General features: G+C 41.8%; 1 protein-coding gene across 2 annotated transcripts in view; it reads left to right on the plus strand.

The window, feature by feature from the left end:
• Window positions 1–16,272, plus strand: part of RPS6KA3 (ribosomal protein S6 kinase A3) — a 540,094-nt gene that overhangs the window by 466,012 nt on the left and 57,810 nt on the right. The window lies entirely within an intron of this gene.

Consider the following 16,272-nt stretch of genomic DNA (forward strand, 5'->3'; position numbering starts at 1 on the left):
AAGCAGGCAACGTGGTTGAGTGAGTTTTCGGCTAGACCTCGAGAGCTGTGCAAAAAAAGAGTTCTTTCACGAATTTAACAAATTCTCTAGTAGTAAAAAAAAACAAAGCACAACCCTATATCTAATGGAATATTCCACACAGGGTTAAGCGTTTTTGGATGTTGCTTGGCCAGGGGCGGCTTCCTTTGAATACACTTCTGGCGAAATGGCACAGCTCGGCAAGAGTGTAATTTGTGTCTTGCCGAAACTCAAGATTTAAACCATGTTTTATTTGTCTGTCCATCTCTTGCCCCACTCCGGCGTCAATGGTTAAAGCCTATTTGTCTTCAGCTCTCCTTGTTGTCTGCATCCGAGTTTTTCCGAGCCTTGTATGATCCACACAATGAAATCTTTTCTTTTAAAATTAAAAATTTTTGTAAATGTTTTTTTACATTTATTCTAAGTATATATATATATATATATATGTTCGATGGCATGTGTAGCTGCAGATACACATGCTGTGCACATCCCGCCATCTGGTGTTGGGCTCGGAGTGTTACAAGTTGTTTTTCTTCGAAGAAGTATTTTCGAGTCACGAGACCGAGGGACTCCTCCCATTTCGACTCCATTGCGCATGGGCGTCGACTCCATCTTAGATTGTTTTTTTTCCGCCATCAGGTGTTCCACGTGTTCCTTTTCGCTCCGTGTTTCGGGTCGGAAAGTTAGTTAGAATCTCGGAAAAAACGTCGGTATTGTTTGCATTCGGTATCGGGTTAGTTACAACAGATCGACACTGAATTTTGAAGAGCTCCGGTGGCCCTTCGGGGTTTTTTCGATATCCCCGTTGGGGCCTGGTCGGCCCGGCCACGTGTGACTTCAAGGCTGATGGAATGGACCCCATTCCGCTTCTGTCCAAAATGCCATAATAAGTATCCGTATACGGATCAGCATCTGGTCTGTAACTTGTGCTTGTCCCCAGAGCACAAGGAAGATACTTGTGAGGCCTGTCGAGCGTTTCGGTCCAGAAAGACGTTAAGAGACCGAAGAGCCAGAAGACTGCAGATGGCGTCGATGCCGACAGGACAAGAGCGTTTCTAGGAGGAAGAGGAAGCTTTCTCTATCCACGAGTCGGACTCGGAAGAGCTCGAGGCCGAAGAAATGCAGAAAACCGTGAGTAAGACGTCGAAACATAAGACTCACGAGAAGTCAACAAAAGCCCAGCGGACGCCACCGCCAACAGGCCATGGCTTAACCCAAAAAATAGGTGACCGATCCAAGGCACCGAAAAAGGGCACGCTGGTGTCGAAGTCATCCGACTCCGGTGGAGATACCGCCACACAGCAATCTCGGACCCGAGACATCGGCTCAGATAAATTTCGGCACCGTGACAGCGGCACCGAACAAATTTGGCACCGAGACACCACCACGCCGAAAATTACAAAGGTTTCTTCGGAGCCTAAAAAGACGTCCGAAAAAGTTTCGGTTCCGAAAAATTCAGCCTCGGAGCTGAAAACAGGTTCCTATACAGAGGAACAAGGATTGTCCTCCCAAATGCAAAAACATAGATTCGGAGAGGAACTTCAAGCAGTAGAGCCAGACTATACTCAAAGGAGGCTCCACATTCAACAAGACACAGGGAAGATAACCACTCTTCCCCCAATTAAAATAAAAAGAAAACTTGCCTTTCAAGAAAAGGACAAGGAGCCACAGGCAAAGGTGGCAAGGAAAACAACTCCACCACCGTCTCCACCACCATCAGTGCACACATCACCAGTAGTAACTCCTCCACTGATGCACTCCTCGACTCATACTACCATGAGTCAAGATGATCCCAATGCATGGGACCTTTACGATGCTCCAGTATCGGACAACAGGCCAGACTCGTACCCTGCCAGGCCGTCCCCACCTGAGGACAGTACATCTTACACACAGGTGATCGCAAGGGCAGCTGCTTTCCATAACGTCACCTTGCATTCCGAACCAATTGAGGATGACTTTTTGTTTAACACGCTATCCTCCACTCATAGCCAATACCAAAGACTACCTATGCTCCCAGGAATGCTAAAACATTCAAAACAAATCTTTCAGGATCCTGTTAAAGGCCGAGCCATAACTCCAAGGGTGGAGAAAAAGTACAAGCCACCGCCAACAGATCCAGTTTATATTACAACGCAGTTAACACCAGACTCAGTAGTTGTCGGGGCATCTCGTAAGAGAGCAAACTCTCATACCTCGGGGGACGCACCACCTCCAGACAGAGTCGCAAATTTGATGCTGCGGGCAAAAGGGTTGCAGCACAAGCAGCAAACCAATGGTGCATTGCCAATTCACAAGCACTTTTGGCAAGATATGATAGAGCTCACTGGGATGAGATGCAACATTTGATAGAACACTTAACCAAGGAGTTCCAAAAAAGAGCACAACAAGTGGTGGAAGAAGGACAAAGTATCTCTAATAATCAGATACGGTCTTCAATGGATGCAGCAGATACGGCTGCAAGGACAGTAAATACTGCAATAACAATAAGAAGGCACGCATGGCTGCGCACGTCAGGGTTCAAGCAGGAAATTCAACAAGCCGTGCTAAATATGCCATTTAATGAACAGCAGTTGTTTGGGCCGGAAGTCGACACTGCTATTGATAAACTCAAGAAAGACACTGATACAGCAAAAGCCATGGGCGCACTCTACTCCCCGCAGAGCAGAGGCACATTTAGCAAAACACCTTTTAGGGGAGGGTTTCGAGGACAACCTACAGCAGCCACAACATCACAAACAAGGCCCACTTACCAAAGCCAATATCAGCGGGGAAGTTTTCGGGGGCAATATAGAGGGGGACAATTCCAAAAAAATAGAGGAAAATTCCAAAGCCCCAAAACTCCTCAAAATAAGCAGTGACTTACAAGTCACACATCCCCATCACATAACACCTGTGGGGGTGAAGACTAAGCCAATTTTACAAACATTGGGAGGAGATAACAACAGATACTTGGGTACTAGCAATTATCCAGCATGGTTATTGCATAGAATTTCTCGAATTCCCTCCAACAGTCCCACCGAAAACACACAGTATGTCAAAACAACATATAAATCTTCTAGGATTAGAAGTTCAAGCATTGCTCCAAAAAGAGGCAATAGAATTAGTACCAAAACAAGAACTAAACACAGGAGTTTACTCACTGTACTTTCTGATACCCAAAAAAGACAAAAGTCTAAGACCTATACTAGATCTCAGAATATTAAATACATACATCAAATCAGACCACTTTCACATGGTTACATTACAAGAAGTAATCCCACTGCTCAAACAACAAGACTACATGACAACACTGGATCTAAAGGATGCATATTTCCATATACCAATACATCCTTCACACAGAAAGTACCTAAGGTTTGTATTCCAAGGGATACATTACCAATTCAAAGTGTTGCCATTCGGAATAACAACTGCGCCAAGAGTTTTTACAAAATGTCTAGCAGTAGTAGCTGCACATATCAGAAGGCAGCAAATACATGTGTTCCCGTACCTAGACGATTGGTTAATCAAAACCAACACGCAAATACAGTGTTCACAACACACAAATTATGTCATAGAAACCCTACACAAACTAGGTTTCTCAATCAATTACTCAAAGTCACACCTTCTGCCGTGTCAAACACAGCAATACCTAGGGGCAACAATCAACACAGTAAAAGGAATTGCCACTCCAAGTCCACAAAGAGTCCAAACATTTCACAATGTAATACAAGCCATGTATCCAAACCAAAAGATACAGGTCAAATTGGTAATGAAACTGCTAGGCATGATGTCTTCATGCATAGCCATTGTCCCAAACGCAAGGCTGCACATGCGGCCCTTACGACAGTGCCTAGCATCACAATGGTCACAAGCACAGGGTCAACTTCTAGATCTGGTGTTAATAGACCACCAAACATACATCTCGCTTCAATGGTGGAACAGTATAAATTTAAACCAAGGGCGGCCTTTTCAAGACCCAGTGCCACAATACGTAATAATGACAGATGCATCCATGACAGGGTGGGGAGCACACCTCAATCAGCACAGCATCCAAGGACAATGGGACATTCAGCAAAGACAGTTTCATATAAATCACTTAGAACTGTTAGCTGTGTTTCTAGCGCTGAAAGCATTTCAACCCATAATAACCCACAAATACACTCTTGTCAAGACAGACAACATGACAACAATGTATTACCTAAACAAACAGGAGTAACACACTCAACACAGTTGTGTCTCCTGACACAAAAAAATATGGCATTGGGCGATTCACAACCACATTCGCCTAATAGCACAATTTATTCCAGGGATTCAGAATCAGTTAGCAGACAATCTCTCTCTGGATCACCAACAGATCCACGAATGGGAAATTCACCCCCAAATACTGAACACTTACTTCCGAATTTGGGGAACGCCACAAATAGATCTATTTGCAACAAAAGAAAACTCAAAATGCCAAGACTTCGCATCCAGGTACCCACATCAGTCTCAGGGCAATGCACTATGGATGAACTGGTCAGGGATATTTGCGTACGCTTTTCCCCCTCTCCCACTTCTTCCATATCTAGTAAACAAGTTGAGTCAAAACAAACTCAAACTCATACTAATAGCACCAACATGGGCAAGGCAACCTTGGTACACAACACTACTAGACCTTTCAGTAGTACCTCATGTCAAACTACCAAACAGACCAGATCTGTTAACACAACACAAACAACAGATCAGACATCCAAATCCAGCATCGCTGAATCTAGCAATTTGGCTCCTGAAATCCTAGATTTGGGCACTTAGACCTCACACAGGAATGTATGGAGGTCATAAAACAAGCTAGAAAACCTACCACTAGACACTGCTATGCAAATAAGTGGAGAAGATTTGTTTATTACTGCCATAATAATCAAATTCAACCTTTACACGCATCTGCAAAATATATAGTAGGATACTTACTACATTTGCAAAAATCAAAACTAGCTTTCTCTTCCATTAAAATACATCTTACTGCAATTTCAGCTTACCTGCAAATTACGCACTCAACTTCATTATTTAGGATACCAGTCATAAAAGCGTTTATGGAAGGCCTGAAGAGAATTATACCACCAAGAACACCACCAGTTCCTTCATGGAACCTCAACATTGTCTTAACACGACTCATGGGTCCACCTTTTGAGCCCATGCACTCTTGTGAAATGCAATACTTAACGTGGAAAGTTGCATTTTTAATTGCCATCACATCTCTAAGAAGAGTGAGTGAAATTCAAGCATTTACCATTCAAGAACCATTTATTCAAATACACAAAAATAAAGTTGTTCTACGGACAAATCCTACATTTTTACCAAAAGTAATCTCACCGTTCCACTTGAATCAAACGGTAGAATTACCAGTGTTCTTCCCACAGCCAGATTCTGTAGCTGAAAGAGCACTACATACATTAGACATCAAAAGAGCACTAATGTACTACATTGACAGAACAAAACTAATTTGAAAGACAAAACAACTATTTATTGCCTTTCAAAAACCTCATACAGGAAATCCAATTTCAAAACAAGCCATTGCTAGATGGATAGTTAAGTGCATTCAAACCTGCTATCTTAAAGCTAAAAGAGAACTGCCTATTACACCAAAGGCACACTCAACCAGAAAGAAAGGTGCTTCCATGGCCTTTCTAGGAAATATTCCAATGAACAAAATATGTAAGGCAGCAACATGGTCTACGCCTCATACATTTACCAAGCACTACTGTGTAGATGTGTTAACTGCACAACAGGCAACAGTAGGTCAAGCTGTACTAAGAACATTATTTCAAACTACTTCAACTCCTACAGGCTGAACCACCGCTTTTGGGGAGATAACTGCTTACTAGTCTATGCACAGCATGTGTATCTGCAGCTACACATGCCATCGAACGGAAAATGTCACTTACCCAGTGTACATCTGTTCGTGGCATTAGTCGCTGCAGATTCACATGCGCCCACCCGCCTCCCCGGGAGCCTGTAGCCGCTTAGAAGTAGATCTTAAACATTTCTACATTTGTAAATATATTACTTTAAACTTCATTATATACATACGCATTCACTCCATTGCATGGGCACTATTACTAGCATACACAACTCCTACCTCACCCTCTGTGGGGAAAACAATCTAAGATGGAGTCGACGCCCATGCGCAATGGAGTCGAAATGGGAGTCCCTCGGTCTCGTGACTCGAAAAGACTTCTTCGAAGAAAAACAACTTGTAACACTCCGAGCCCAGCACCAGATGGCGGGATGTGCACAGCATGTGATTCTGCAGCGACTAATGCCACGAACCATGATTTCTATGTGGTTTTTGTATCAAAGCACTTTATTATGATGCACGTTATGAAGAGTTTGGTACGGTTTGTGAGTACTCTGTTTTGTACTCATGATAATTTTTTGCGTTTTTATGGACAGATGGGCAAAGTACTAGACTGCCTATGTATATATTTTATCCTATTGTTTTATATATATATTATCTTATTTGCATATTTGTACTCAGTTCTTTTTATGTCAATATGAAACTCTCAAAGTTTCCTAGTACTTTTGCACTAAATCAGTCTCAATCGCACTGATGTGTGCATTTGCACTATTCTGTTTTTTTGCACTTTGTATCGGAGTACTGTATCCTGCAATTGCATATTCGTAAAATGTTATGTTGAGCACTTTATAACCTTTTATTGTATAGGTTTGTAAATACGTCCAACTACATTCCGTGTGTAATGTGTAGTAGGTTTAAATGTATTGCTTATTTTTTTATCGTGGACCTCTGAGTTCCAAAACATAAATAAATAAAGTTGAATTGAGAAGTGCAGAAGAGAACCATCTCCAGCTGGGTCCTACTCTGCATTAAAATGTGCTATTCACTGGCTAAAAAGCAACATCTGGAGGGTTGCATGCTCATTCTAGCATTGGGCTAGAGGGTTGAAGCTGTGACCACTGTATTCCAGTCCTTGACAACTGTCACCTGACAACATGGGCGTCTCTTCACACATTTACCAAACGCTACTGCCTGGAAAAACAGGTCCGTAGGGACGGGCACTTTGCCTATTCAGTCCTGCAGGACTTTCTAGTATTATCTTAGTTCGCAGACCCACCTTTGGGGATGGTATTGCTTGGGTATCTATTCTGAGGTGAGGAATCTGCAAGTATGGATTGACAAGTTACTTACCTTCAATAATGCCCTATCTAGTAGAGACAATATGTTGTTGCAGATTCCTTACCGGCCCACCCATCCTCCCTGCTCTGTGAACTGATTTATAAGGGCACGGACTCCCCTTTCAGGGCCATAGTTTTGACGCACCAGAATGCAGCTTTCTTTATGGCTCTGCACTTCAGGCATGGAAAATTTTAGTGAAAAGAAACTGCCATCAGCATGCTGGGGTGGCACCCATATAGGACCTGCGACATCATATCTGGCGCCGATGATGCAACCAGTGGGCATGGAGCTGATCGACCCCACATAACAGTGTGCAGGGATACTGCTTAAGAAAAATCTCTGAATCCAGACTGATGCCTGAGGGAAATTCTAAGGTAAGGAACCTGCAACTAGATATTGTCTTTACTATTTAAGGCGCACATACGCAGTCAGGACTATTATTGACCTGTTAGGAATAATGACATCCTGCATTGCCTCGTTCCCCATGCCAAACTGCACATGCTTCCCCTACAGAAGTGTCTATCTCGTAAGTAGTCTCAGTCACAGAGTCACTTGGAAGATATAGTGCTTCCGCCATATAAATCTTTATTTCTGGACAGGTTTGTCTTCTGGTCAAAAGTGGAATTCCTGCTCAAGGTAGTCACACCCTGCCATATAGGGCAATCTTTCACTAACATCTTTCTGTGCACTGCCTCATCCCTCCAAGGAGGATGAACAACTTCATTGCCTTGACCCTAAGTGGGCACTGAGCTTCTATGTGGACCAAACGAGGTACTAAAGACAGGATGACCAATGTTTTGTCAGTTTCTCTGGGGCTGAATAAGGCAAAGCTCTGCAGAAGAGGATCATCACAAGATGGATACGAGCCAAGATATGGTACGGGCTAGCCAAGAAACAGCCCCCAGAAGGCATGCATGCACTCCTTCCACAAGAGTGAAGGATGCTGCACATAGCGTGCCAGCGCATTTGTCAGTCATGGACATTTGCCAGACTGCTACTTGGGCATCTGTCCACACAATTACAAAGCATTACTTCCTGGATAGTCAAGTCCGATGGGAAGGGCACTCAGCCCAATGTGTTCTACAGACTTTTCTGGTCTGAGCCATTCCACAGAACCATCACAAGAGGAGGTGAACTACTGCTTTAGAATCTATCCACAAGGTGAGAAATCTTTTGTTGGAACTCATCAGAAAAAGTTGATTACCTTCTGTAATGGATTTTCTGGCAGACTATTCACAGATTTTTCCTTCATGCACAAGCTGTGGTCAGGTAGATTGTCACAGCAGAACATTAGTCACGATTGGGAGCTGAAGGACAGTGCTATGCCAAATATTCCAGACTTCAGAAAAAAATGTAGCCCCATTTCGGACAAGGAACAAAACGAAATGTTGCTTTTACATAAGCAGAGCCCCACAATTGGACTTCTGGGAGAATGCTTGTTTGGTAAGCTGGTAAGTACTGTTTACCTACGCTTTTCCATTGATTCCCCTTCGTGCCAGAACTGATAGTAAAAATGCAAACCTAATCCAGCATGCTAATTCTCATAGCCCCCCTACTAGCCAAGACAGTATTAGTTTTCAGAACTGGTACATTTAGTGCAACACCCACCCATTCTATTCAGATTTACAACAGATCTTTTCTTCAGTTACTGGGGTCAAATACTTCACCCCAACCCACAAATGCTCAAATCAGTAGCCTGACTCCTCAAAACCATGGTTTTGCACAGCTAGAAATCATGCACCACTGCCGGACATTTTAGCACGGGGCCAGGGCTGTCAACAAATAAACAAATAATACTTCTACAGCTAGATGGAGAATGTTTTGCATTTGGTGTCACGCTAACTGATTTCACCCTTTTCAAATTCAGGCTCATAGGATACTTCCTTCTAGACCTAGCAAAGGCCTGAAGCATTACTCAGAGTTCACCTGGATGCAATCTCACATTTAAAGCACTGAATCAGCCATCTATATGGTCACAGGGAGTGGTCTTGAAGTTTCTAAAAGGTATGTTCAGAGTGTTCCTACCAGCTAGAAATCTGCCAGTAACCTGGGAATTAAATACTGTGCTATCCGAGTTAATGTCTGCTCCATTCAAACCTATACATAAAGCAACCTTTTAATCCCTAACATGGAAAACTGAATTCCTGCTAGCCATAACATCAACACGAAGAGTTGGTGAGCTCCAGACCTTCGCTAACACACAACCTTACATGCATTTATCCAAAGACAGTCATATTAATGACTAATCCAAGGTTTATATCTAATGCACCAACTGATGCTCACCTCAGTAAAGTGATAATCTTTAAGACATTCTTTCCAAATCTGACAAATCCAACAGAAATACCTTTGGACATTAACATAAATCTAAATTTCTGTTTGGAGAGAACTAAACCAATTGCATCTAATCTGCATCTAGTATTTTTCTGGGCACCATTTAAAGGTCTCCATATGACAAAACAGGACATTTTGCTATGAGTAGTTGCTTCTTTGACCTGTCACACAATGCCGGTCTTCAATGTAAGCAGTCAAATCCTATTCTACAAGAACCATGGCTACTTCATCAGCACTCTATCTGGGAGTGTCACTGACGGAAATTTGCCAAGCACCAACACAGAGGAGCTGCCTAGATGCAGCTGCACACACAGACGCAGTATTGGGGCAGGCAGTTTTCCGTCATCTTTTCAAATAATATTAGCTTGTATTTTTTGTCCCACCATCTTCACATAATCAAATAAATTAGAATGTTAATACTGCTTACTATTTTGAGTCAAGCATGTGAATCTGTGAAAGATCCAATACTTGAGAAAAAAATGAGTTGCTTACCTGTAACTGTGGTTCTCCATCGTTGGTATCTTTCCTAGATTCACATGCGTCCCGCCCTCCTAATCAACTAGAAGTTCATCTCAGACATTACTCTTTTGGCTTTGTGTTTCTACTCTTGTGCTAATAATTCTGCAATGTGAAGTCCTCTAGGAGTGGTGAACCAAAGTGCACCCTCAACTCATTAGTCAAAATGTATGCCCTCTAGAATGTGTTGATAACCTTAAAGTCGGGACATGCTGTAGCTTTTATAGCTGCTGGTGCCTAGTACTCTTGTTTTAAAGTTAGAGGTGCTTCTACTTCAACAACGGGGAAAGATTTAAGCATGTTATTCTTTGGAAGTTCTCAACTTGGTATAGCCACAGTAAAGCATCTAGGTATTTCAGGTTATTTTGGGGTATTGAAATGCAACATTGTTCGAAATTGAACTTGATGCTTTTATTTGGGGGTGAGGGTTTTTTAAACAAGGATGTTTGGGAAGCAAAGTTTTTAAGTGGAATTTTTCTCTGTGTTTGTTTTGCCATTACGCATTTTTAAGGAGAGGTGGGTCCCAACTCGGACACCTAGAGGTGCAGTTTTTCACACAGTAGCGCTCTAGTGTTTCTATGGACTCAGTTTTGAAGAGAACTCCCTATATAAAGATGGCATTGGCGTGCTAAGCTATCTCCCCATTTCAGGTCATTTTTGGGTATTAAAGTGCAATATTGTTTGAATTTGACGCTGCTATTAGTAGGTAAGGAGTTCGTAAACCAGGATATTTGGAAAGTGGAATTTTTCTCTGCTACTGTGTTTTAGCTATGCCTATTTTTAAGGAGCGGAGCTCCCACCTCGGAAATCTAGAGGTGCCATTTTTCATACAGTAGCGCTCTAGTGTTTCAGTAGCTTTGTTTTGAGAGGAACTCCCTATATAAAGATGGCGCGCCGAAGTAAGCCTAACTGTGTCCTATCAGCAGCTGGTGCTGGCCATTATGCTGTTTTGGCGGTTGAAGTCAGGACAAGGTATGTCTATTCAGCAGCAGAACTGCAAGTGTTAAGGAGAATGAAGTGTGACTGTGTGCTGGCTCTAAAAGACTGCCTGGAACCATTCACTTTTCTGATTTGCAAGAGCCCACTGCTCCTTCAGAATTCTGGCTTAAGAGAGGAAAATAATAAGGTGAACGATTTAGCTAACCTTAAGGCGGCCTTGATTAACATCCATTCACTTCATAAACATGCGCTGGATATTTATAATCTACTAGACGATGCCCCACTCGACATTCCATTTTTGACGGAAACAGGGATGAGGGCAGATTCTTGCCCTGACCTACAACTAGCAGTACAGGAATAGTTCGCCTGTACTCACTTGAAAGTACTGGCAAACATGGCCTGAGGTGAGCAATAGCATATAAGAAACATCTTGAGTACTCTACATTTCAGTTTGAAGAACAGAAGCATGTGTAATCCTTTGTCTTCTTATTTTCTTCCTCTCCTCAACACTCCCTGTCGGGGTTTTCAATTTACCAATCGCCAGGCTACGCAGGTGATTTTATCAACTCACTAGACCAAGCTCTAGTACCAAAGTTTGGTAATTTTGCCAATGTCATGGTTTTGGGAGATTTTAATTTGCATCTGGATAAAACTAAGGACATGTTGGCTAAGCACCTTATTGAAACATTAATTAAATCTTTTTAGAAACTTCCGGTCCAACCCATACGGCAGGGCTCACCATTGACTTAGTATTATCCAACATTCCTATTCTGTAAAAATGACTTAGGAAAGTCGTATGTTCTGACATTACATCATATTGTTCTCGGATCCCTTTTTAAGGCATGAAGTAGATAAGTCGGAGATTTTGAGGTCGTCCAGTCCGGGCTTGGACTAAAGTAGTGATTCCAGTCTTGAAGTCCTAGTCTGTGTTTGGCCAGTTCTAACTGGAGATGTATTCTAAGACAATATTAAGGCTGATAATTGGCTGGTGGCCCCTGAAAGATGCAATCTAAAAAGACCCCAACACTCTTTTTAATTGTTTCACACTTTCTGACCTCATCGTATTTGCCCCGCTGTGCATAGCTAACAAAATTGTACATAGTAGACTTAGTAATATCTTTGAAAATAAAATTGTAAAGATTCAGTTGAACCTTTTGACACTAAAAGCAGTTGATAATGTCACTAGTCTTGTCCGATGACCCCACAGTTAGTAGGCAAGCTTCTACATTTCCCTCCTCCCACTGAGGCAAAGCTAAAATATTGCTTCTGATACTGTAAATCTGGCTCTCCGTTAGACCGTTTTCCCCCCTCCTCTCTTACATCAGTTTGCTGATTCCATCTGTCCAGTTGAAGTTTTTTTTACTGCTTCTCTGCAGTCAGGGATACTGCTCAAATCTTGAAAAAGGGCAAATATTATCGCCTCTTAAAAAAAACAAAAAATGCTGGTCCTGAGATGCTGTCCAACTTTCAACCCATTTCCCTTCTCACATATGCCTGGATATTATGTTGCATTGGTTCTGCTGAATATCTTGGCAGTGTTTGATACTGTCTCTCATACTGCTGCAACGCCTTGCATCAGTTGGGTTGAATGGGTCAGTCCTGGTGTGGCTCAGCTCTCTGCTTGATCTCAGCGAGCAGTCTGGATGAAGCCCTACTTCTTTGACAGACATTATTACATCGCGGAGTGGCACAGGTTTCTGCATTGAGTCCACCCTGTCTAACATGTATATGACCCCTCTAGCTTTCCTAGTAGAATCACTTGGCTTCAAAATTATTTCATACGCAGACAACACTCAATTGTTGCTCTCTTACAAGGGTGATTTGGCTCAAGTCAAGAAGTCATTTTTACTTTGCGTATAAGCAGTGATTTGATGTCTGAGACAAGTTAGGATGTTTGCCAGCAAAATAACCCCCCTCCCTCCTCCAACCATAGTAGCCAAGAACCTGGGGGTGTTATTTGATGATACTCTTCCTCTGAATGGAGAGATTTTCTCGGTGGTAAGATTGTGTGTCTGGATTCTAAAACAATTGTTTTAAATGTTTATACTTCTTGACATGGGACGTGCAGAAATAGTGGTACTTTAACACTCTCTACTTGGGCCTACTGGACTATCATATACACAGGTTCCAAGTGGTACAGAATACTGCTGTCTGCCTTGTGTTCAAATTCATGAGATGGACTTCGGTGGCTTGCTTTCGAAAGCAGTTGCAGTGGCTACCAGTAAGCAGAAGAATAATCTTAAATGCCTTAACAATGGGTTATCATGCCTTACATGAAATGGACCCAAATTAATACTAGGATTTAAGATTGTTGTCCTTCTAGAGCTGTGCGCTTGAGGAATGCACGCCTTCTAGTTTCCTGCGCTTTAAAAGACAGGGTGACTCTTCCTTCTAGGTACAAGTTGCATTAATTTAGAACCAGCCCCCTTTCCAATTAAGAAATATGTCAGATGAGTCCTCTTTTAGGAAGTTGTTAAAAATTCATCAATTCAGCTTTTAAGACGCTGCTTTGACCCATAGCTGCCTTACCACTGGGACACTCTTGGGTGGCTGTGCACTTTAAAACACTGTCATTCATTCAAGGTAAGTTACTCATTTTTTACTTAATTGCAGTACCACTTGAAAGTTCATTGAATGATAGGCATCAGCAAGTCAGTTTTCTGTGCATTTTTTGAATTGGAAGTGGCTTTGATAGAGGTAGTTGACAGTTTGCTAGAAGGAATTGCCGAACAAGATTTCTGCTCGATAATTTAGGACCTCTCAGCACCATTTGACACTGTGGCCGACAAGAATTTGTTCCAAACCTTTATGGAAAGACGTGGGAGAAAGCATCTGAACCGCTGAATTGTTTATTTTCTTCCTAAACAGTAAAGGTCAGTCTCCAGCTGAGTCCTTTCACTGCATCAACCCCCTGTTGCTACATGTGACAACCCACAGGCATCCCCACAACCATAATATTTGTAAACATCTACATGAAACCTCTCATGAATATTTATAGGAAGTATCGTCTGGAATTTGTCATGGGTAGATCGCAGGTTTTGATGTAGCTTAGGGAAAAAAACAGTTGCAGTTAGACTTAAGGCTTCAGTGTCTGAAAGGAAATAAGTTTGTGTAAAGCTGAGACTCCCAGCAACCAGACTGTGTTTAAATGGAAACATTACTACTTGGAATGTTGCCTTACAAACTCATATCCCTCAACAGTCTAGCTAAACAATTCTTCCAACAAAGAATGTAAAAGAGATATCAAGTTCAGTGCATGTTACTTTTCCCATGCAATTCAGTATTGAAATCATGACAAAAGTATATATTTTTTCTCTTAAGCTGTCTGGAAAGAGTTAAAACAGCTCATTAAATTTACGTTGCTAGGGATTCCAATATACCCACTTTTCAAAGCCCCACTCTGGTCGGTTAGTATCATTTGCTGAGACACTTAACAAAGATACGCTGGTACACCTCTAAAAAGCTCAGAATGTGGTTCCACTTAACATCCAGCTTAAATAGTAGAGACCCTGTCCCATAAGCAAGAAGAGCCCTCTATTTGCTTCCAGTGGAGGGCTGGGTGAATTTAAATGAAGACTTAATCTCACAGTATATAAATTGTTGGTGAAACAATCTTTCATACTCCATAAAACAGGAAACCAACTTCTTAAAATTAAGACAAAACTTAAGGACCACTTGTTTTAGCCCCGCCTTCTCAAAAGCAGCTGATTACCAGAAGTTAATGGCAGTTGACAGCAGGTGGCTGAGATGAATGCTGCTTAACCTGCCTCATTAATATCCGTGTGCTGCTCCTTTAAGTGATATGTACAACCGTTGTAACAAGATCTCCAAAAACATACATGTTGCTCTTGAAGAGTTGAAACAGTACCCTTTCCTTATCCAGATCAGTGGTGACACCCAGGCATGACACCCAACAGTGTGTGAAGACTCTTGCTCCTAACAAGTAGGACTCCCTAGTGTTCACCTTTTCTTTCTTTTTCTTGGAACAGTGTATTTCATTATAAAGTAACAGTGGTGACACTATCCTGCTGTGGGAAGCAGCAGTGACAACGCCGTTATTACCACACATTACCTTTACAACATAGTCATTACAACGCAAATGCCTTTACCACACATTTTTTACCATGCGTATACCTTTAACCATGCATACCTTTCCTGCGAAAATGTAAGTATATATATATATATATATATATATATATATATATATATATATACATAGCCAGTATATAGTTGGGACCTAATTCTCATAGACAAAACATGTTTTGTTTTGCCAAAAACTTTGGTCCTTTTGCCGAACCTTGACAAAATGTTCAAAAGTAGGGTACAAATCATTCCAGCAGCAGTGGAAAGTTTCGAGGTGATTCATCAAGCAGGGGTTGAGAAAAGGGGGGATGTCCCAAGACGCTTTCTCCCAATGCAATTTCCTATAGGGATTTTTTTACACGTCTACAGCCTGAACCGCTGGACAGAATTACAACAAATTTGGCACAGTGTGATCTTGGTCCAGAAAGCATGCTTTTTGTAATTTGGAGTAAGTCTGTTAAGTAGTTGTGGAGTTTTTGAAGGAAACTGACATTTGTATATCTAGGGATGCAGATCCATTGTGGATCCACTCGTGAGGGATCTGCTGACCCCTATGAAATGCAAGGCTCTGATTGGCTGGCTGCAACCTGACAGGACAGTTGCGGCCTCTGTTTTCTTTCTCACTTGGGCCAGGGGAGGAAAAAAAAGTGTGAAAAACGCATAAGGGGGTCAGGATGCAGGTTTCCTGAACCCATAGGACACATGGAGTGGTCCCTCAGGGACACCTTGTAGGTAAAATAATTGCCCTTTTTTTTTTTTTTTTTTTTTTTTTGCCAAATTGCGACTCCGTGGATTCACCGCAGGACTTAGCATGACCCCCAATGTAAATTCGCAAGAGATCAGCAGATCTAAAGCCAAAAAAAAACATACAAAACCCCCACCGCGCACGGCCTTTGGCTGTTGTATTAACATACAGTAATTATATGCAGAGCTCCCAGATTTATAATTATTCACTATTTCCATATGTATTCATATTTATTTCTTGGCTATCTCGTTGATATTTAGCCATACTTATTTTGTATTTTGAGAATAAATGGAGTCTTAAAATTGTATATTTTCACATTTATTGAACTGATAAGCATGCTCTTGTTCTTTGATGCCTGTCCGGTTTAACATATTAAGCAGCCAATTATAACAAATATAACAAAATACTACACCCATAGGTAAATAGTAGCATTCTATACAAATATAGGGCGACATACGCATGTGCTAAAGAAACCTCATTCTGTTTTTTT

This window comes from Pleurodeles waltl, chromosome 8, assembly GCF_031143425.1.
Source record: "Pleurodeles waltl isolate 20211129_DDA chromosome 8, aPleWal1.hap1.20221129, whole genome shotgun sequence".
NCBI classification, from domain to species: Eukaryota; Metazoa; Chordata; class Amphibia; order Caudata; family Salamandridae; genus Pleurodeles; species Pleurodeles waltl.